Below are 23,547 nucleotides of genomic sequence, written 5' to 3'. Positions count from 1 at the left end.
GAAGGAATCTATTACATTTTTGTTCATCTTCATATGGAAATGAATCGGAATTGATAAGGAGTTGGTCAATCATGCTCGAACATGTACTTATTCTAAGTGTCTATCTATTTCCATCGCTATCTAAGGATTGATCACGAGCCTAAATATGCTTAGGCCCCTTATGTGTCTTGAGCTTATACTTCATGCAATTAATACGCCCATTTCGTAACATTCTCTGATTTGCTCTAGTCGCCGGAATCTTTTCTCAATTTTGGTTATAGCTATTGCACTGAAGCAGCTATTGGCCCAGCTATTGTTTCGTCAATTTCTCTTCTCGTAACAGAAAAGAAAGTTGTATCAATTTATCTGTTCTCACAGAGTGAGTAAAGATTTATGATAAGATGTATAGGGAGGGTGTACTCAATGTGTCCGAGCTTGCCCCACGGATGTATTAGAAATGAGACCTTGGGGCGGATGTAAAGCTAACTAAGCAAATAGCTTCGTCTCCAAGAAGAGAAGACTGTCTTGGTTGGAAGAGATGTGAATCCGCCTGTCCGATTTCTTGAGTCAGTCTTCGCCTTTACTTATGGCATGAAAGAACTTGAAGCAGGGGGCTAGCCTAGCTTATTGATATGTTCTCGAAAAGCCCCCTTGAATCCATCCTCTTTTTTACCGACAAAAACTCTTGACAATATACATATCTATCCGTTTCGAACATGGGGTTTTTTAGTCCAAGTCTATCTTGTTTTTACTACTCTTTCCTTGGTTAACAAGAGTTGTAGTTTTGCCAATAGTTGCGGGGTTATTCCTTTTCGGTTTCCCTCCCTCATAGAGGAAAGAAAGTAATGCTGCTTTAGTATACGATATCTATCTGTGTACTCGAGCTCCTTCTAAGATAAGAACCTATTTCTTATCATTTAGAATTAGCCGATCCATTAATCCAACTGACAGAGGATTATCAATGGATCCCTTTTTTGTATTTTGACTGGAGATTGGGAATGGACTTTCCTTTCCATAGGACACATTTCACTGACAGGGGTTATCACACCACTGTAACGACTTTAGCGGCTTGGCCAGTTACTCGAGATTCCCGCCCGATTATTCCATTTTCTAATCTTAGCAATGTCTAACGGTCAACATAGGATCATTTTCTGCTCGAGACCTTTGACTCTTCTCATGTGGGAGTTAGAATAGAATGAATTCCCGTTTATCTACTTCTAGAGATGGGGGGAAGAAAGAAAGGGGTGTGTTGTATTCAGCTACAAAGTTGCTTTTGTACACTGCAGGAAGGAGGGAGGTTACTTTTGTTAATGGGAGTTCTGGGTATCGGGTTCTATGGTTCTAATGACCAACCAACTTTCAATTTGGAAACATCGGCGAATCAATCCTATCCTATAGCACTGTAAATCATATTCTATCTATATCGGATTTCTTATTGCTTTTGCTGTCAAATCCCCGCCCCGATTATACCCTACCTATACCCACGGAGACATTACAGTACTTGTATGCTTCTAGCCGGAATCTTATTCAAAATGGATGGGAGCATATGGATTGGGTCGGATCAATATGGATTCCCCCACGCACATTCTCCTTTTTCCCCTTGGTTGATCATAATAGGCATAAGTCAAATAATCTATCTAGCTTCAACATCTTAAAGAATGCTTATTCCTTCCCTCCGTCTCTCACTCATATGGTTGAATGAGATTAATTTGTTCTATAAGCGGGACTCAATGGAGCTATTTTACAAGGAATCTCTCATGGATTTATTGGCGCTGCGCTTTTCTTTTTTTCTTGGCTGGCTGGCGGGAACAAGTTATCTATGATCGAATACGTCTTGGTTATCTCGATGAAATGGGCAGAATGGCTATTCCAAAAAGATGAACGACTTTGAGTTAGTATCTTATCGATGGCTTCCCTTGCATTGCCGGGTATCAACGGTTTTCTTGCAGAATTCATAGTCTGTCTCCTAGAGTAGAGTTGTTTGTTGCGATCTCTATCCTTATACCTACCTACCTGTCATAGGTATTGGTATTTAGCCGGATTTGGTTTTCTCACTATCAGTAAGTCAGTTGACAAGATCGAAGCTCTTTTATCTAGGGGTTCCCGATGTCTTACACACAGTTTTCTTATCTGCACTCTCCCTTCTCTTCGTCAAGCCCTTTCTTTCATTCAATTAGATTAGATCTTAATGTAAATGAACCATAACTATCTAGCTCTATCCCGGATTACCCCCCCAATAGCATAGCATATCCAAATGGAAACCCCATAGAGGCCACAATTGCGGAATTTACACCTTCCCTTTGATCGCGTATGTAAATAAATGGCGAATATGGTCCAAGTAATAAATGCCCAAGGTTCTTTTGGATCCCAATTCCAATACGATCCCCATCCATGTCTCATTAGCCCATTCGGCCCGGGAAAGAATGCCTATGCTTAAATAAAAAGGGAGAGAACCCCGCAACTAATGAATGGATGGATAACCCCAATGATCTAATTGTTGAATCAGCTGAGACTTATCATAATTATTAGAAAGAAGTATCAAAAAAAAGGAAGTGGTTTTTAAATGTTCTCTTCCTTCATGTATTGGATCTCATCAAAGGAAAATAAGGCATTGAATAAATGATTGTTTTTACCCCACCCAATTCTTATAGAGTTTGGAAATCTAATCACTATAAGAGCTCCTTCCTTCAAATAATGATCCACATAAAATGCATAACCCAATACCATCATACTGACTTGTATCATTAACCAATGAGATTGGGGAGCGGGAACTCATAGTGGGCCCTGAAGCTGAAGTAGCAGTAGCAAACCCTTGCGTCAAACTAGTACTTGGTGCAGGTATTGCGCTTACACTTAAATGGTTTTTCTCTTCATAAATACCCGAAATAGCTGAATAATGGAGAAACCCCATGAAAGAAATAGTAATGATTCTAATAAATCACTTAATGGTAAATGCCTCAAATAAATCCAACCCAACCAACGAGTAACTAATAATCCTCTTAGACAGAAAAAAGTAGCTATCATGCCGCCCCCTTTTCTAACGAAGCATAGAGTCCTACGCTTTCATCGACTAATAAGGTTATCAAATGAATTGGTTCATGATTCGGACGTAATCATAACCAATTGAATACAAATCAGTCTGATTTGACTCGATCCCCTTGGAGACTGGCTTTTATGATTCATAACAAAATGAAATAGTTGAGGTTGAGTCTAATTATTCAATAATACTCTTTTTAGGGAATATACGTAAATCATATTCATAGATCATACCTTGAATCTCACTTCCAATTACTATCTTAATAGGGAGGGATGGGACTTCTATTCTACTTTTGACGACCGCAACCCAAAAACCTCGCTCGGCGTATGTGCTCTTTTACGAGTATTTTATTGTCTAGTATAGTTAGGATTTTAGCTCTTTCTCTATCTAGCTAGTGATCAAATAAATAGTAGTTATATACATCAATATGCATGGTCTTCGACTATCATGCTTTTTCTTTAGAGTTGGGCGGGCGGGCTGGCTACTTGATCGATCCACTTACTTCGATTATCTCAATATGAATCACGACTGTTGCTTGGGATTATGCTTCTTATTTATAGTGACAATTCTATGTCTCACGATCAAGGATATTTGAGATTGCTCGCGTATATGAGTTTGGTCAATACGTAAAGGGATTAGTTACTAGTTCGAATTTGATCCGTCTTTCTCTCTTTTCAGGGAAGGGAAGGGGAAGAGGTTTGGAATGTGTTCTTATCTATTAATAGGGGGGTGGTTCACTCGACCTACCGCGGCAAATGCTTCCTTGGCCAAAGGCATTTGTAACTAATCGCGTGGAGGATTTTGGTTGATTATTAGGGATTGATTTGAGGTTTTTATTGGACAACAAAGAGAGGGAGTTTAGAATTTTGGGTCGGGATTGATTTATAATAGTCAATAACTTGCTTTATAATAAGGAGGGGAATTTCTTCTTTCTGACTTTGTGTCCCATTATTTGCTTGCGGGTGCAGTTGCTAAATCTCCTCAATTTCCTCTTCATGTAGGGTTACCTGATGCTATGGAGTGAGGGGCCTACCCCGATTTCTTATACATGCTGCTACGATGGGATGGTAGCTGCGGGAATTTATCTTGNAAGAGAAAGAATGAATAGTGAAACCCGAGTAAGAGAGATTTACCTAGTGAAACCCTAGTTCAAGAATAAATAGGTGAAGGGAGAGGATTGACTTAATACGCCATTACCTTTAGCCCTCAAAATAGACAGAGGATAACATTTTTGAATTAAGTTAAGGGTCTTTACTGTCTAATTCAGAAATAGAGTAGTTGTAGAGGTTCAGTAGTTAAATCAGGTTACGGAGAAAGAAGAAATAGCAATAAGGAGCGAAGACTCAGACAGAGTAGGCGAAATCAGGGTCAGAAGTAATAGTCTGGTTCTCTCTCATTCATAAGGGGAGAAAGAAAGAATATGCTTTACCTCCTCCTCTAATAGTTCCACCTGAGTTCAAGAAGGGTACGGGGAAGGCAATGGAATTGTGAGACAAAATAAGGCGAAGGAGTCAGTTGCGATAGGAGAAAGATCCGTTTAAGAAGAATATAGGTTCATTCATCTTTCGTTCAGTCAGTCTTTACAGGTAAAAGAGTTCGTTCATCTAGTTCAGTAGCTTTACCTGATTCTCATACAGCCTATTTCCCTTACTACCTTGTGATTGAGTTCTGGCTCATGTCTTTCAACACTTCCCTGAACTGTAAAGGAGAATGTGCATCTTTAGTCTTGCCTATACCTGAGAGAACAGTAAACGCTATTAGGTTCAGTCTCTCTAATTAATCTTTATTACAGGGGAGAAAAGAAAGAATGAATAGTTCAACCCTCAGTCAATGAAAGGAATAAATAAATAGGGAATATCCTCAAAGGTTAAGGAGTTTACTGTGTTTGAAGGAATACGAGAATGAATATCTTTCTTACAGGCAGGCTGGAGAGGAATGATGAAAACCAGATGAAGAGAAAAAGCAAAATGCAGAGGCAGAGTAAGGGTGCTCAGCAACTCGACAAAGGAGAGGAGCAGTGAGACCGACCTCGTTTACAATAAGCTCAGGGACTAAATAGAGTATAAGGGGGTGTTAAATAAAAGCTCTGCCTTATTTAGTTAGGTTTGTAAAAACATATGAGTTCACGCGAATGGAGGAGCGTGATTCTAGGGGCTATTGTTTTGGCAAGGTGGGCGAAGTCTTCGTCCACTTATTCTATTTTTGTATATTTGGTTTTTCTATTTTTGTAATTAGATTTGTTATTTAAACCATTCAGCTCATGTAAAATAAAACATCGAGTCTTCAGCATTATCAGCGAATCTCTCTCTCTCTCTCTCCTTTTACTTCCGCTAATTTTTCTTCGAAGAAACCTTCGGCCAATTTTTTCGTCGACATCCGATTTGCCAGAGTCAACAAGTGGTATCAGAGCCTCGTTGAAGCGATCGGTAGTATACCATCACAGAAGAGCCAACCTATCAACAATAAAGTTGAATAGCTCAAGTGGTTAGAGTGTCGACCTAACAACACACAGGTCTCAGGTTCGAGTAGAAGAAAATGCAAAGGGCGAAAATAAGCACATCGTGGGGTCCATCTCGAGCAAGCTCGCTCACTCCTCCACGCCGCCGTCACCACCACGAAGAGGGCCGACGCCGTGATGACGGGCGTCGAGTTGTCGTTGAGCGAGTGATCAGGGAGACAACGACCGCCGTCGTTCAGTACCCGATGTTGACAAGGTCCAACTACAACGAGTGGGCCTTGTTGTGATGCGCGTCAACCTACAGGCGCAAGGGTTATGGCACGCTCTCGAGCCAGAGGAAGGAGAAACAATCGAGTACCGAGAGGATCGGCTGGCGTTCTTCGCCGCCATATTACGATCTGTGCGCCCCTAGAGATGCTGGCTTCTCTTTCCACCAAGCGCACCGCACAATCAGCCTGGGAGGGAATCAAATCCCGTCGGGTCGGTGTACAGCGAGTGCAGGAATCCAACATCGAGCGTGGTGGCATCAGCGAGACAGAAATCGTGAAGAAGATGTTGTATTAAGAGGATATTTTGCCGTGATAATTAGTTAGAATATATCTTAGATATCCCGTCGGGTCGGTGTACAGCGAGTGCAGGAATCCAACATCGAGCGTGGTGGCATCAGCGAGACAGAAATCGTGAAGAAGATGTTGTATTAAGAGGATATTTTGCCGTGATAATTAGTTAGAATATATCTTAGATATCCCGTCGGGTCGGTGTACAGCGAGTGCAGGAATCCAACATCGAGCGTGGTGGCATCAGCGAGACAGAAATCGTGAAGAAGATGTTGTATTAAGAGGATATTTTGCCGTGATAATTAGTTAGAATATATCTTAGATATCCCGTCGGGTCGGTGTACAGCGAGTGCAGGAATCCAACATCGAGCGTGGTGGCATCAGCGAGACAGAAATCGTGAAGAAGATGTTGTATTAAGAGGATATTTTGCCGTGATAATTAGTTAGAATATATCTTAGATATTTAGGAAGCTGTTAGTATAGATTTGATTAACCGTATATTTTATTTATTTACCAGATTTAATTAGATATATATTTTTCTATTTTTAGGTATTAGTTGATAGTTTGTATCCTATTTAAACCTGTAAACCTGAAGATCATACTTTCGATCCCAATTCTATTTCTATTTCTCATTCTTAACAGGTCGTTCCCGATCACCTCGAGCAAGTCGCGATTTCAATCGAGACATTGCTTGACGTGAACGACCTAACAGTGGAAGAGGTGACCGGAAGACTACGTAACGTCGAGCAGCGGAAGAAGAATATCACTTCAGCTGTTGACAAGGAGGGCCGTCTACTCCTCACGGAGGAGGAATGGCTTGCACGCCTAAAGCTCCGCGACAACACCGGCGAGAGCAACGGGTCCTCCTTCAGCCGCAAAGGCGGTACGAAGCCATGGATGTCCCACGGGCGCACGCGCGGGAAAGATGGGGCATCAAAAGAAGGAGTCGACCAATTGGCAGGCCGATCCAATGCTCGAACTGTGGGAAGAGAGGACACCTGAGCAGAAATTGCTGGAGTAAGCTGAGGAATAAGGAGAAGGCCGAAAAGGCCCATGTGGCTCAATCCGAGGAGGACGAGCCAGCTCTCTTCATGGTAACTGCATGCGTCCCCAATTTCGATTCAAAATCCGACGACGATGTTGAACCCAAGAAAGGATCCAATGCTCGAACTGTGGGAAGAGAGGACACCTGAGCAGAAATTGCTGGAGCAAGCTGAGGAATAAGGAGAAGGCCGATCCTCAATCCGAGGAGGACGAGCCAGCTCTCTTCATGGTAACTGCATGCGTCCCCAATTTCGATTCAAAATCCGACGACGATGTTGAACCCAAGAAAGAGCTCCAGTTGGGCGTAGCAAAGATGGCACCAGCTGGGGAGCCAATTCAACTGGAGGAGGAGCGAGTGTTCGCTCAGATCGGCGAAGGGGACGAGCAACATGAGCACCAGCAATGGATCCTTGACACAGGGGCAACAAACCATATGACCGGGGCTAGATCTGCGTTCTCCGAGCTCGACTCGGGGATCCGTGGGACGGTGAAATTCGGCGACGGCTCCGTCGTCGAGATCGAAGGGCGCGGCACCATCCTGTTCGTCAGTAAGGGAGGCGAGCATCGCAAGCTGACCGACGTCTACTTCATCCTGAGCCTCAAGGCTAACCTTGTGAGCCTGGGTCAACTCGATGAGACAGGTTGCTTCATTTCCATCGAGCGCGGACTACTGAAAATCTGCGATAATCAACGACGGCTGCTCACGCAGGCAAGGCGCACCACAAACCGTCTTTACATCCTGGAGTTAGAGATAGACCAACCCGTTAGCCTCTCGGCCAAGACCGAAGAGGTATCTTGGAGGTGGCACGCAAGGTACGGACACTTAAACTTTCCTGCCCTAGAAAAGCTACAGAAGAAGGAGTTGGTGCACGGCTTGCCAGAAATCAAAGGCGTGAACAAGCTGTGCGACGGGTGCCTCATCGGCAAACAGAGGCGCACACCCTTTCCGTCTCGAACAGCCTACCGAGCCGATGAGCCATTGGAGCTTGTACACGGCGATATTTGCGGGCCCATCAAGCCGGCGACCCCAGTCGGTAAGAGTCTCTTCCTCCTGTTAGTCGATGACAAAAGCCGCTTCATGTGGCTGACTCGGCTGCAAGCGAAAAGTGAGGCGGCAGAGGCGGTTAAGCGCATTAAAGCGCTAGCGGAGGCCGAATGTGAGAAGAAGATGCGAGTGCTGCGCACAGACCGAGGCGGAGAATTCACCTCGGCAAGTTTCAGTAAGTACTGCGACGAGATCGGCATACAACGGCACCTAACGGCGCCCTACTCCCCCCAACAGAACGGAGTGGTAGAGCGCCAAAATCAGACCATTGTCGGGACAGCGAGGTCATTGTTGGTGACGGCCGGGATGCCTGGGAGATTCTGGGGAGAGGCAGTAATGACGGCTGTCTATCTCCTCAATCGGTCACCAACCCGAAGCCTCGACGGGAAGACGCCATATGAGGCCTGGTACAACAAAAAACCAACAGTACATCATAACACGTCCCCATCTCGCCAAGCTCGATCCCAGGGGGTTGAAGGTTGTCTTCATTGGCTACGAACCCGGGAGCAAGGCATACAGACTCTATGATCCTGTAAGGGGGCGAGCTCACGTGTCTCGCGACGTCGTCTTCGACGAAAGCACCTTCTGGCAGTGGAATGACGTGATCGAGGCAGACCTTAATCCAAATCAATTCACGGTGGAGTACCTCGTCACCGAGCCTGAAGAAGGAGGAGCCCAGCATCAGGAGACGTCACCGCCGCCAGCAGGTGCACCACCTGTACCAGTGGAATTCGCAACACCACGGACTGCGGATTCGACGCTGGATGGCGATCACGATACTGATCTGGAGGCTAGGTACCGGAGGATGGATGACCTAGTGGGAGGAGGTGAACCACCTGGACTAGCAGCGCGCGAGCTCGAGGAAGTGGCCGAACTACATGCCGTCAGTGCAGATGAACCAAACACCTTCGCCGAAGCAGAAAAGAACCCGTGCTAGTGGAAGGCAATGCAGGAGGAGATGACATCCATCACTGAGAACCAGACGTGGAGTCTGGAGGATATGCCACCGGGACACCGAGCCATAGGGCTCAAATGGGTCTTCAAACTGAAGTGCAACGAAAAAGGAGAAGTCGTGAAGCACAAGGCTCGTCTGGTGGCGAAGGGCTACGTCCAGAAGCAAGGAGTGGACTTCGAAGAGGTATTTGCGCCAGTAGCAAGGTTAGAGTCCGTTCGTTTCTTGCTGGCAATTGCAGCACATCACTCTTGGGAGGTTCACCATATGGACGTAAAGTCTGCTTTCCTTAACGGAGAGTTGAAGGAGACCGTCTATGTTCGACAACCACCTGGCTTCCTGGATAACGACAACCCTAATAAGATACTGCGCCTGCACAAAGCACTCTACGGGCTTCGACAAGCCCCACGAGCCTGGAACGCGAAGCTCGACAGTACCCTACTGTCACTGAATTTCAAACGTTGTGCCTCTGAGCATGGCATGTACACGTACGGCCACGGCAAAAAGCAACTGATCATGGGAGTGTACGTCGACGAACTCATAATCACTGGAGGCGACGTGGGAGTCCTCGGAAGGTTCAAGAAGGAGATGTCGGAAAACTTCGAGATGAGCGATCTCGGTGTGCTCAGCTACTACCTCGGCATCGAAGTGCAACAGAACTCTTCCGGCATCTCCATCTGCCAAAGTGCATACGCGAGGAAGTTGCTGGACACAACTGGGCTTGTGGACAGTAATCCTACCAGGACGCCAATGGAGGCCCGACTTCAACTAAGGAAGGCCGGCACTACGACGACAGTCGACTCCACCAATTACCGCAGCATTGTCGGGAGTCTGCGCTATCTGGTAAACTCTCGTCCTGATCTTGCTTATTCTGTTGGATATGTGAGCAGGTTTATGGAAGCACCTAGGGAGGAGCATCTAGTGGCTGTCAAGCGCATCCTGCGCTATGTAGCCGGAACCAGAGGCTGGGGCGTAAGATACTGCGCTGGGAGCGGAAAGGAGAAACTCAAACTGGTCGGCTACAGCGATAGTGACATGGCCGGTGACGTTGATGATCGTAAGAGCACCAGCGAAATGATCTACTTTCTCTCAGGCGGCGCGATCTGCTGGCAATCAACAAAACAGAAGGTAGTTGCTTTATCTTCCTGCGAAGCAGAATACATCGCCGCTTCGATGACAGCAACTCAAGGGATCTGGCTTGCACGACTAATGAAAGAACTCATCGGGAGAGAAAGCGATCCACCAATGCTATACGTAGACAACAAAGCTACGATCTCCCTGATCAAAAATCCAGTTTTGCACGACCGGAGCAAGCACATAGAAATCAGATTCCACTACATTCGAGAATGTGCAGATCGAGGGCTCATCAAGATTGATTTCATCCGAACAGAGGAACAACTTGGAGACATTTTCACCAAGTCCCTGGCGCGGGTGAAATTTGAAGAACTACGCTCAAAGATCGGAGTTCAAATAATAAGGTACAGATTTTAGGAGGAGATTGTTACATAAAAGCTCTGCCTTATTTAGTTAGGTTTTTAAAAACATATGAGTTCACGCGAATAGAGGAGCGTGATTCTAGGGGCCATTGTTTTGGCAAAGTGGGCGAAGTCTTCATCCACTTATTCTATTTTTGTATATTTGGTTTTTCTATTTTTGTAATTAGATTTGTTATTTAAACCATTCAACTGATGTAAAATAAAACATCGAGTCTTCAGCATTATCAGCGAATCTCTCTCTCTCTCTCCTTTTACTTCCGCTAATTTTTCCTTCGAAGAAACCTTCGACCAATTTTTTCGTCGACATCCGATTTGCCAGAGTCAACAGGGGGAAGGAGAATTCAATCAAATAGCTTTCCCGAGTAAAAGAGTTCCGGTTCAGGTGATTGAGCGGCAAGGAAAGGAATTGACTCTCTCTTCTTTCATTCTCTATCGGTTAAGGTTCAAGAGTAAAGGTTCGGGATTGAATATGAATAGATTCTAGAACTGTAAACGAGAATGAATAAGTAGTTTTTACAGTTCCTTCAATCAAAGAGCTACTTCATTCATCTTTCTTTCGGCTTTACCTTGAGGCAGTCGAGTCAAAGAGTGAAATCAGGTGAAGGACAGGAGCGAAGCAAGCTGTGTGAGACCCATAGGTAATCTCAGCCTATTCTATTTAGTTACTTTGGTGTGAAAGAAATGAGAAGATCAAGGGTTCCGGAGTTAAGGAAAATGAATCTTTCATTGGATTCCGAAAGAAAAGAGATAGTGAAACTCGAGTTGTAGAGGTAAAGGAGTGAAATCAGGTTCCGGATCAAGAAGAAATAGCAATAAAGAGGTCTTCAATGAAACCGACAGGTGAAGCAGTTTACAGTTAAAGAATAAATAGGTGATTGAGCGAAGCAATGAAACCGTACGGTGATTGAGCCGGAGTTCCGTTCGTTCACTCTCATTCTTCTTTCGTTTCTTCTTGTCTTGTCTCTTCTCTTTTCTTTCCTCTGCCTGTAAAGAAAGGATAGGTTGGTTCGTGAAGTAGCTCTTTTTCGGTTTCTTCCTCTTTTACAGTTCAATTCGTCTCATTCAGAAATAGGTTCATATGAGTTCAATCAGTCTAATTAATGAATAAATAGTTTGTCTTTACTTACCTTGTTCAATCAGTCCAGGAGAGACGCCACTTTACAGTTCAAGTAGGATAATTCATCTTTCGTTTCGTCTTTCCTTGTTCATTCGTTTCTCTTTCTTCATCTTGTCTTGCTTCAGTCTTTGTTTCCAGTGAAAGAAGTAAAGGAAAGAAGAGAGAACGAGTTCAATCAGTAGTTAAGGAGACTGAACGAATGAGACCTTGTTGTAGAGGTGAGGGTGCGAAGCGAACATCCTTTCTCTTTTACCTTGTGTTTGAGAAGGAGTGAAGGAGAAGATCAAGAAGAAATAGTCTTTACAGTCTAATGAATAAAGAGTCTGACAGTTAACGATCATGAATAAATAGGTTCAGTAGTTCAGGTCATATCGTCAAAGGGAAAGGTTCTTCAAATAGCTTGACCTTCGAGTCAGTCAAAGAGTGAAAGCAAGCCAGTTCTGTCTCATTCATAAGGAGTCTTGATCTTTGTTTACAGTTCGTTCAAGAACAACTCCCAATTCTCGAGTAAAGCCCTTTTCATCATTTCTTCGCATGTACTCGCACAATAGTAGGATGAAAGTAATGTCCCTTGATTTCATTTCACTTCAGCCTATGATTGATAAATGGCTTCCGCACAAAATAGGAAAGGGTCTCTAGAACGCATAAATGGTTGGTTGGGAATGAACCTTTTCATCATCTTTGGTAAAATCAAGTCCACCGCGTAGACATTCATAAACGACTCTACCATACTCATTAGCTTATAATCCCTATTTAGGTTTACATAGTACATTCCAATAGAGGGCGACCATACTGATTCACTGCAATTTCTCTCTTTCAACCTGGACTGGATACCAGGAGGCGGGCCTTGGAAAGTTTGAATATAAGCAGTAGGTAGGGAAGGGATTCGCAAACAGACGTGGAGCGCGCGGAGCCTTGAATACAAATACATTAACCACAATGGAAGTCAACATCTTAGTAAGAGAACCTTCTTCAAAAGGGTGACGGGGATAAGCTAGATAAGCAATATATTGATTTTCTTCTCCAGGAACAGACAGGCTCGATTCTATAATTCCATAGCATCGTCCTTTGTAAGGATCAAGACTAGTTGGTAAGCCCATCGGTCAGTTGTCCATGTACCAATAGAAGATTCAACAGCTACAACGGCCCCAGCTTCCTTGGAATTCCCGGTGGAGGAGTTACTCGGAATGCTCCCAGCCAAGATCTCAGTATCTTTGGTTTCATATGAAGGAGTATCATAAGTGACTGTAGAATCTTGACTTTAACACCAGCTTTGAATCCAACACTTGCTGCTTTAGTCTCTCTTTGTGGTGACATAAGGCCCTTCCCTCCCTAAAAATCATTCATTCATCATTCTCGCAACAACAAGGTCTACTCGACATGAATTAGGGGTTAATTCAACCTTTTATAGGTATAGGATAGGAATCCTTTCACAAAATTCTCAACTAATATTAGAAAGAAGAATGGTTCGTTATTAGACACTAGGGTATTTGATTCACCAAAGCATTATTGTTTACACTTGTATGACGCAACTCAATCCTTTTTCAAGTTTGTAATCTTTTACCTCAAAATATTGAAAGAAAAAAGAAAGAAAAGAAGAATCGAATCCACCGAAAAAGAGCTGCTGAACCAGAACCAATATTACCTGACCGGATTGAACTGTCAACTCCTTCCCCTATTGGTCTCGTGGCTGAGATTACCTGATTTTATGGGTCTCACAATTGAATTGCCTTAACCTATTTATTCGAGAACTGTAAACTAAGACGAAAGATTAATCTTTACCTTTATAACTCATAAGGATCAAGACGAAAGATGAAAGAAAAGGTGAGACTGCACTGTTAGAAGGCAGAGTCCATTCCTTGCAGCGACTGAACCTATACTTTTGTTACAATTATAGAAATAGAAAGAAGAAGAATCAGAGAATGAAAGAGAAGCGACCGATATGACCTGAGCTACTTCCTGAACCAATATTACCTGACCTACACCTTTGACTCTATTATCTGATTGAACTGTAAACAAAGAAAGAAGAAACCGAAAACCTTTAACTATCCGAGTTTACTATAAAAAGGAGCAGCAAATGAAAGATGAATGAGAGAGAGAGAGTTTACGGAACGACCAGGCTGGGCTGGCTTCTCTCCTTCACCTATTTATTTGTAATAAAGGGTTGAACTACTTCCCCTGCCCCTCTCCTTTCCAGTCGAGCTTCTTCTCCCCTCTCCTTTTCAGTCGAGCTTCTTCTCCCTTCTCCTCTATTCTTTGACAGTAACTAAGGGAACGAAAGCATAGAATTGACTCTCCCTCCATTCACCTGTCGGTTTCCTAATTGCATTGCCTGCCCTTATTTCTTCTTGAACAAGGGAAACTGCTGAACTCCTTTATCTTTCTAATTAAGTGTTGAACTACTTCTCTTTCTCTTTGCTTTCCTTTGATTATGCTTGAAAGACTCAACAAAGAAATTCAATAAAGATCAGCTCATTAACTTTCTTGCTTGAACTGTTGAGCCATTACCTATTTACCTTCCGATGAATGAGACAGAACTACTGAACCTCTCTTACTCGGGTTGAACTATTCTCTGTAAAAGAAGAATGAGACAGATTGAACTCTTTCACTGATCTTTCTCCTTTCTTTCCCAGGGTAAAAGATAAAGAGAAAGCCGAAACAACAGACCCTCTCCCTTTCTTTGGTCGAGCATCTTCGACCCTCTCCATTTCTTTGGTCGAGCGTCTTCGATCCTTATTCCTTCTTTCACTCAGTAAACTCAATCACTACTAAACACCTCTCCCTTTCACGAACTGTAAACAAAGACTCCAAGAAAGATGAATGAACCTGAACCTTCAAAGACGAAGAGTAAACTCATTAACCTCTTCTCCTTACTTACTCCTGAACCGTAACCTGATTGAACCTATTTATTCATTGCTGAACTTCTTCACCTCTATTCTATTAGTAAAAGTTATTATTATTCTTCCTTATTCGTTGGAATCGGGCTCAAATTCTAGGCCCTCCTCTCTTTCTCGTTTACTGAGTGAGGCAAATGAACCTCTCTCCGGCAAATATAGGAAGGTAAGACCCAAAGAAAAGGTCAGTCACCATATAGAGAGCAACTAAAAGGGCTGGCTGTGTTTTCCTCCTCCTTCTTTCTTTTTCCTTTCCCATGTTTGAGGATCGAACTTTCCCGCGCTGTGTCCGTGCCATTAGATCCGAACCAACCTAATTCGGCTACCCCTCTCTCTATCTCTATCTCATCAAGGCAGAACATCAGAAGTGAAATGCCAAGGGAGCTTATCAAGGTACGCTTTCTTTGCCCCTGCCCCTACAAAACAAAAGGGGATCAGTTACGGGAGGGTTTTCTCAAGGCCAAGTCAGAGCAACCCCGCAGAGGCAATCCAGTCACCCAGAGAAGAGTTGAGTGGTGGAGGTAAATGGGTGAATGAAGTAGCTAATGTGACTCTCCTGTTCCGGATTTCACCACTCTTTTCCTCTGTAAAGCATATTAAGTTTCAGCAGCTCTTTTCTTTCACCAGTGAGAACGAGTTGTAGAGGTTCCGGAGAGAAAGAAGGACTCGTCGGAGAATATGTTACATAAGTGAAGGAGGTAATCAATCCCCCCGCAGTGAGACAACGGGAGAGTCTATTCATTAGCTGCTTTACCCCGAGTAAAAGAGTGAAAGATCGGAGAAAGCTTAGTCTTTGAATCAATAGGTTCAGGAGAAAGAAGAAGATAGGTTCAAGAATCAATAGGGTCAAGAAGAATCGGCCAGGAGAAGAGAAAGAAAAACTCACTATCCAAGGGATCAAGATCAGAACTCAGATTCGATTCCGAGGTTAAGCGAAGGACATATCGGTTCCGGAGTTGTACTTACCTTGCTTGTTCAATTGGGATAAAGACAGAATCTTGTCTTGCTTTTCCTATTGATTCTAGAACTGTAAAAAAGGAGTGAAACTGTGAGACCGGAGAGGAGTGAAACCACTCGATCGGTAGGGAGAGGAGTGAAACCACGAGACCGGAGAGGAGTTCAGTCTCTTTCCTCTCTCTTCTTCACTGTAAACTCTCATTAATAAGGATTTCTTATTCTTTTACCGACTGTAAAGGAATAAAGGATTCTTCTTCCTTCTTGACTTCCTGTTCCAGAGAATGAATCCTTGATTTTCTTCTTCAATCAATTATCTTCTCTTGTATGTAAAGCTGCTAATTCATAAGGAGTTGAGTCTCATTAAGCTTGTCTTTCTTTCATCTCTTTCCTGACTGTTCCGGATTTCACTCTAAAGCTGCTAATGACTAGACTCTACCTTCAAACACTTCCAACTCGTCTTCTTCTTTCGTCTTGTCTTTACTTACAGTTCCGGATCAAGAATATAAATAGGGGAATATCGGTTCGTTCAGTATCAGTAGTTCAGTTCGTAAACTCGATAGTCTTAGTTTATAGTTCTATCTGGTTCAGGATAATGAAGAGGAAAGGTGCTCAGCCGAGGTTCAGTAGCTAAGGATCTAGTTCAGTCTCCTTTTGACAACCTACTCTCTTCTTCTCATCCTGCCCATTTACCCCGAGTTCAAGAGTGTTAGTTCGTTCAGTAGTTCAGGCAATGAATGGGTTCAACCGACAGACAGGTGAATGAGTTTACCTCGTGAAAGAAAGAAGGGAAAGGAATGAATATAGTCAAGAAAATTTCCCCGTTCCCGCGGAGCAGTCAGTTAAGCAAGGAATCGTAAAGAACCAAGCCGTTTAGTTAGAGCCGAAGGAGCGAAGACGAATGGTGATTGAGTTATTGAGTTTACCGATTGAATAAAGACGAAGTGCAATGAGACAGACCTATAGGTGAAGGAAGTAATCATAGGAAGCCCATGAAGTAGCTCAGCAGGGGATAGGGCCGAAGGAGCAAAGAGAACAGACCAATAGTTGGAGAGGAGGGAAGCAGACAGATAGGTTACACGAGGTTCAGGAGGTAAGAGAAGGAAGCCTATGAAGGAAGTAGCTCAGGTAATATAATATATAGAGCCGAAGGAGCTAAGCTGGCTGTGAGACAGACCAATAGTTGGAGAGGTGCGAAGGAGGTAAGATCAGGAAGCCTATTCAGTAGCTCAGGGCATAGAAGTTCTGGTTCCGGAGTTTAGTTCGTTCACTCTTATGAATAAGGAAAGGAGTATTTATCTTTTACAGTTCAAGGGAGAGTACATTAGCGGCTTTACCTCCTTCTCGAATAGTTCAACCCGACCCAAGTTCAGTTCAATCAGGAAAAGGGAGTATCATCAAAGGTTACGGATCATGAATCTTGCTTTCGGCTTTCCTTCCTGTCTGACGAATCTTTCATTGAATATTTACAGTCTTTCTTTCTTCTTATTCTTTGTCTTTCCTGTAAAGGTTGTGTTTAAGGTTGGTTCAGTCTTTGCTGCTAATTCCATTGATTAGAGAACTGTAAACTAGGATAGGTTCAAGAGTTCCGTTCGTTCCGTCTCATTCATCTAGCTTCAGTCTTGATCCTTATGATTTAAACAAAGGAGAAGATCAAGAGTGAAATCAAACACCTACCCATTATTACCGCCTTCCATCAGTCAAAGGTTCACGAGTTTACAAGAGAGTACATTCAATCCTCAGTTTATCTCGTTCAATGAAAGAAGGGACAGGTTACGGAGTTCTGTCTTTGAGTCTTTCAAGCAAAAGTCAAGAAGAAGAGGTGAAGAAGAGTATTTCTCTTTTTCTTTTACCGAGCCGAGTTCAAGCAAGAAGGCGTTTAGTAGTTAAGTTGTACAACTCGATAGTCTTAGTTTACAGTTCAAGGATGAATGAGAGTTGTAAGTCAGAAGGGAAAGGAGCCAAGCGCAACGAGACCGTAAGCTTTACTACCTTGTTCAAGAGTTCCATTAGGGAGAGTCAACTCATTAGCAGCTTTACCCCTTGTTCAATCAGGTCAGGGAATAGCGTGAAGAAGAATGAATCGATAGTGTTTACAGTCAAGTAAAAGAGAGAGAAAGAAGGAATCGGAGAATGAATCTTCTTGAGTTGAGTCTTTAGTTGAGTCTTTCAAAGCAGCTAACTCCTGAAATAAGGCAATGGAAGCCACTTTACCGACAGGTTCAAGAGCCGGAAGTAGCTCAGGGCTAGAAAGGCAAGGTCAGGGAATAGTAGCTCGACTCAAAAGGATTGAATCTGAATTTCCTCTGCGCTAAAGAAAGCTATTTTGTAGCTAACTCCTGAATTTCTTCCTTACGGTTCCTGTTCATTCTCTTCTTCTTATTCTTCTTTCATTGTAAAGTCTCATTCATCTTGTCTTGCTTTTGTATTTGACAAGGGAGAGGAAAAGAGTGAGTTCAATCAGTCTCATTCTTGTTGAGTCTTTCCTTCCCCTTAATGAAAGAAGAGATCAGTTAAAGAATAAGTTCAGGAGAGAGATAGTTTACGAGGTTCATGAGCAGGAGCGAAGTTGCGAGACCAAAGGCAAAGGAACGAATAGAATATGTATGCTTTACCCAGTGTTTGAAGGTTTCGGCAATAGAATTGAAGCTGCTTTACCTTGTTTACTCTTCTTCAAGTGATTTCGTTCAATCAGTTTCTTGTTTCATTTTCTTCTTCAATCAATTCATTCTCTCTCTTTGTCTTTTACCTCGTGAAAGAACTGACTTAAACTTAGTGCTTGCTTTACCTCCTTCAATCAGGGAAGGGAAGTAGTTCAGCAGTGAAGGATCAGATCAAGAAGAAATAGGGGCAGGTGAAGAAAAGAAGTAATATTCCTGTTCCGTCTCATTCATCTCTTTTCTTTTACCGACTGACTGTAAAGGTTCATTCCGGAGCTTCTCATCCATCCAGCTGCTTTCCCTTGTTCAAGAATAGAATAGTTCAGGCAAGGCCTCGAAGCCGAGTTTACTCTTTGTTCCAGAAGAAATAGGTGGTTCAGTAGCTCAGGAGGGGTGGTTCCGGTTCCGTTATAGAAGCTGCATAGTTTAGGAGGTTCAGTCTCATGAATAAGAAGGAGGAGTATTGATCCTTTTCTTTTACCTTGTTGAATTTGGTGAAGGAGGGAAGCCACTTTCCAGTTCAAGAAGGGAGACGAAAGAAGCCGAGGTTCAGCAGAATGAATCGGGAAGGTGCGAAGCAGTGAGCCCGAGTTTCGCTCCTTCAATAAGGGAGGGGAGTGGATGGAGTCCGTAAAAGGAGACTCAACCTACTCCCTTTGTCTAGGGCTTCCCCTGTCTAGGGGCACAGGCGCAGCTGTCTAGGGAAGCGGCTTTCGCTGTTGAAAGAATAACTCCGCGAAGGAACCTTTCCTTTGTTCCGACCTAAAAAAGCAGAATCAAAGAGAAGCAAAGAGAAGCAAAGAGAAGAGCTGGTAAAGGAGTGCCCTCCTTGTTTACACCGGTCAGAGAATATCATCAAAGAAAAGGAGAAAGAATCCAGAGGTTCCCCCCGGAGAATAAATAAGGCTTGAGTTGAGTCTTGAGTCTTAGTTTTCAGTGAAAGAAGAAGAAGAAGATAGTCCGTCCTTTACAGGTTCAGGTTCAGGTTCTTCAAACACCTAGTTATTTATCCAGTTCAAAGAGATAGTTCAACCAACCCTCGTTGAATCAGGTCAGGTAATAGAGTCAAAGGGTCAGGATCATTCTTTCTTGTTGAGTCCCTTTTGCTTACTCAACCTACTCCGGAAGACGCTTTACCCAGTGTTTGTTTGAATAGTCTATCCCTCGTTCGAGAATAAATAGGTGAAGGAGAATGGATCGGAAAGGTGCGAAGCCACAAGACCGAGTTTACCTCCTTCCGGGAAAGGATGGTCATAGAGGAAAAGAAGAATAGTCAGTCTTGTTTACCCTCCCTCTTCAATCAGGGACAGGTTCAATAGTGATTGAGAATGAATCTTTCATTAGATTCTTCAAGAAATTCATGAATAGACTCTCCCTTGTTCCCGTTCAGTAGTTCAGTCTCTTTCCTATCCCTTCTTTCTTTCACAGTAAAGTCTAATTAGAATCTCTTGCTTGAGGATTGAATGAATAAGTAAGCTAAATAGGTTCTGGTTCTGGTTCCGGAGAAGAGAATGAATAAGTCAGGAGTAGAGATCTTTTTCTTTTACCGACTGTAAGAAGGAGAGAGCTCGAACTTTCTCTTTGTTTACTTGAATAAATAGGTGAAGGAGTGAACGAGAATGAATCTTTCGGGCAGTCTTGACTTGATGAATAAGGCAATGGAATTCTAAGACCAATAGAATAGGTTCAATAAGAAACAGGAAAAGGAGTGAGGACAGAGCGTTAGAAGTAGCAGTAGCAGGGTCAAGGTAGCATTCATTCCCTATAGCAGCACTCTAGTATTTAGTCAATTCTTTAACTAAGGCCTAGAATCACTCTCGAGAAAAGGCCGGATTTACATATCTTTGTATGCAAGCAAGACCGCTCCTGTAGTTCAAGGCAGGTAAGGGCTGCTCATGAGGGGGGGCACCATCACTCTCTCTCTCTCGAAGGCAGGTTAAGTCAAGTGCCAAGTGTCAGGGTAGTGCATTAAGGAGCAGCAACTATCGCATCAGCTAGAGCTGCATTAGGCATTGGAAAGGTGCTTACTTAATTCTGAGAGTTTAGGCTTGAAGAGCGGGAGAGGATTTCATTGACCCAACTGGAAAGGAGAGAGGGAAGCATACGTAGGACAGTAGGCCCGAAAGAAAGCTGTTAGTTAGCAAGTAGGCGCTGCGCTGTATTGCTAAGAGGCTTTCCTTATTTTTCACTTGTTCAATACCGGTACGCTATGAGCAAAGGGAATATAGGAAGGCCCAGACTGTTCCGAGAGCGCCAACTACCATGGAACTTGTAGCAACTATGTTGTAGTGAGGGGTAGTTGACTTCGGCATCTATTCTTTCGGAGGTAGGTAGTTCTGAAGGAGCCCCATGCGATGCGTATATATCAAGAGGACTATGGCCTCCTCCACTAAAAGCTTTTCAACTCCTTCTTCTTTCGTTTCGGCTTGACTTGAAAGACTTGAAGGTTCAGTAGTTCACTCTCATTCATAAGTCATGTTTACAGGAGAATGAAGAGAGAGTTTCGGAGAAGAGAAAGATCAAGAAGGAATCTTTCGTCTTTCCTTACAGTTAAGTCGAATTGATTCTTCGATAGTCTTGACTTAGTAATTACCTTTACTCGATTTGATCCCCTAAAATACGGGGGGGATAGAATTTATGTGATTTCAGTTCCAGCTATTAGGGGAAAACCTCTTTTAATCTTTGACAGTTATATGGGGATAGAAAATATTGGATTGAAAAACATTTACCGAGGGAAAAACCTCTGACAAGGTTTGATAGTTATATGTGGATAAAATTTCTTTCTTTCTGGTCTTTACACAGGAGAAGGAGTCTTTGTCTTTGATTTACTCTTTCCTTTCGTCTTTATTTACTGTTATGAAAGTGATTGAGTTCAGGGACAAAGAGACCGAGTGAAAGAAGGGACAAGTTATTGAGCGAAGCGAAGCCACGAGACCGAGTTGGACAGGGGCAGACAGAGAGGGAGGAGGTAACCAACCCGCTTTTGAAAGAGTGAAAGAAGGTCATATAGGTTCAGGTTCCAGTTTAGGTTCTTCAAACAAACACCTACCCATGAATTTACTCTCCTCTGTCAAAAGGATCAGGAATCTTGTCTTGCTTCAGTCAGTTTCTTTTCTTTTCCCGATTGTAAAGGAATAGAGTATAATGAGCGAAGCCAGCAGTTCAAGAATAAATCCAATAGGTTACGAAGCCGCTCGACCCATAGTTGGAGAGGTTCCTTCCTTCTTTCTCATTCATTTACTCTTTCAAATACTGTAATCATTCATCTTGTCTTTCTTGCTTTACCTCCTTAAATCAGGGCAAATTCACTCAAATACCCCTCAAAATAGGGAGAAGATAGCTTTTTAGAATGAAGGGTCTTTACAGGATCAGGATAATGAATCTGACAGTGAACTCTCCCTTGTGTTCCGGTTTAGGAGAAAGAAGAAATAGGGTACGGAGTGAGCTCTCATTCATAAGCTTGACTTACCTTGTGAAAGAATACTATAGTTCAGACGCGAAGCCGAGGGGTGAAAGAGCGAGACCGGTAGAAAGAGAAGATCAAGAATAAGGATAGGTGAAGTAGTTCTGTCTCATTAATAAGGAGGACTATTCATCCTTTTCTTTTACCTTCTTCAATCAGGGAGAGTACATTAGCGGCCCGAGTCTTTGAATAAATAGGATCGTTAATCTTTCTTACAGTTTTCAATCTGGAAAAGGAGTGATTGATCATTAATAGGTAGGAGGAAGTAGGGAGAGGAGAAAGATCAGAGACCGTAAGTCAAGTCTAGGACAGGACGGAAGATTAACCTATTTACCTCGTTTACTATGAAAGAAGGGAGAGGTGACGGGGCGAAGCAAGCAGTCAAACCAATAGAATAGGTGACGGATCATGAATAAGGAAGAGTATTCATCCTTTTCTTTTACCTTCTTGTCTTTGTTTACCTCCTGAAATAAGGTTAGGTTAATTAATCTCTTTTCTTTTACCGACAAGGGAATATCGTCAAAGGTTTAAGGTTTCGGCAAGCTGCGAACTCCTGAATTTCTTCTTTAACAATAAAGGAGAAAGAATCTTGTCGTGCTTCAGTCTTTCAATTGGGATTTCATTCATTTACTCGGTGATTGAGCTTCTCTTTCTTTCCCTATTTATTCACTGTAAACTCTGTCTCAGTCTTCTGACTTCTTTCTTTGATTTACTCACTCTCCCGACTATAAAGGTGAAGGAGCTGATCAGCCAGCCTATTTACCTAAATAATAGTGAAAGACGAGTTTACGAGGGGCGAAGACACGAGACCGATAGGCAGAGGGGAAGGAAGAAGACCTGAGACCGGCGAAGAGGCGAAGAAGCTCGACTGGAAAGGAGAGGGGCGGGAGCCCGAGCAAGCAAGCAAGAAAGTCAGTTCCTTCCAACCCAGTCAGCAAGAAAGAGGAGCCCGAGGTTCAGTCAAGGGTAGGTTCAGAAGTCATAGGCCAGCCAGGAGAGGAGGTTAGAGTGAAAGAAGGATTGAGTGAAGGAAAGAAAAGAAACCGGAAAGGACAAGTGATTGAGTTAAAGAAGGGACAAGTGATTGATCATTAATCAAAGGTGTAGGAGCTAAAGATAATTAATTAATAAAGAGTGGTTACAGTTCTTGAAAGAAGGAGCAAACAGACTGAGTTCAAGAAAAGAGCTAGAGCTACTTCATATGCTTTCTTTACTTACCAAGGTTACACAGTTCAATCACTACGGTCAAGGGAATAGAGAGAGGGGAGGAGAATAGAGAAAGAAGGGGTAGAAGTCATAAATAGGCAGGCCAGCCAGGCAATGGAATTGTGAGACATAGAATAGAGGAGTGAAATTAGTCTCATTCATAAGGAGGCCTTACAGTTCCAGAATAAATAGGTGAATGAGCTAATCTTTCTTTTTCAGTTCAATCAGGTGAATGAAATGAAATGGTGAAACCGAGTTGTAGAGGTGAAGGGTTGAGGTTCAGTCTGATTTTCTTACTGTTCCTGGTGAAGGAGCGACAAAGCCACTCGACAAGAAGAGAGAGGAGAGGGAGGAGTGAAAGAAGGGAATAAAAGAAAGCTAGAATGAACTAAGACAGAGCTAGAACGAACTAAGACAGAGAGAGAGGCAATGGAAGGATCAGATCAAGAGAAATAGAGGTGAAGCAGGGCAGAAGTGCAAGAAGGAGGAAGAGTCAGTTCTATTAGAATAGGTGAATCAGGCAATGGAATTGCTTTACCGAGGTTAGTCAATCTGTCTGTCTCATGGGGTTACAAGAGAGTAAACAACTCATTAGCTGCTTGACGAGTATAAATGAAAGAAGGGAAAGAAGAGAGAAAGACAAGTAGTCCCTTGGTTACAGTGAAAGAAGGGTCCGGTTCAGTAG

At 43.1% G+C, this 23,547-nt stretch overlaps 1 pseudogene; it reads right to left on the bottom strand.

Annotated features, from left to right (window-relative positions):
• The window catches only part of LOC111436319, a 70,796-nt pseudogene extending 57,614 nt beyond the window's left edge, over nucleotides 1-13,182 (bottom strand).
• Nucleotides 13,183-23,547: the final 10,365 nt, after the last annotated feature.

This window comes from Cucurbita moschata, unplaced genomic scaffold (assembly GCF_002738365.1).
Source record: "Cucurbita moschata cultivar Rifu unplaced genomic scaffold, Cmos_1.0 Cmo_Scf00053, whole genome shotgun sequence".
NCBI classification, from domain to species: domain Eukaryota; kingdom Viridiplantae; phylum Streptophyta; class Magnoliopsida; order Cucurbitales; family Cucurbitaceae; genus Cucurbita; species Cucurbita moschata.
Note: the sequence above shows the minus strand (reverse complement) of the source record. Positions and strands in the feature narration are given on the sequence as shown.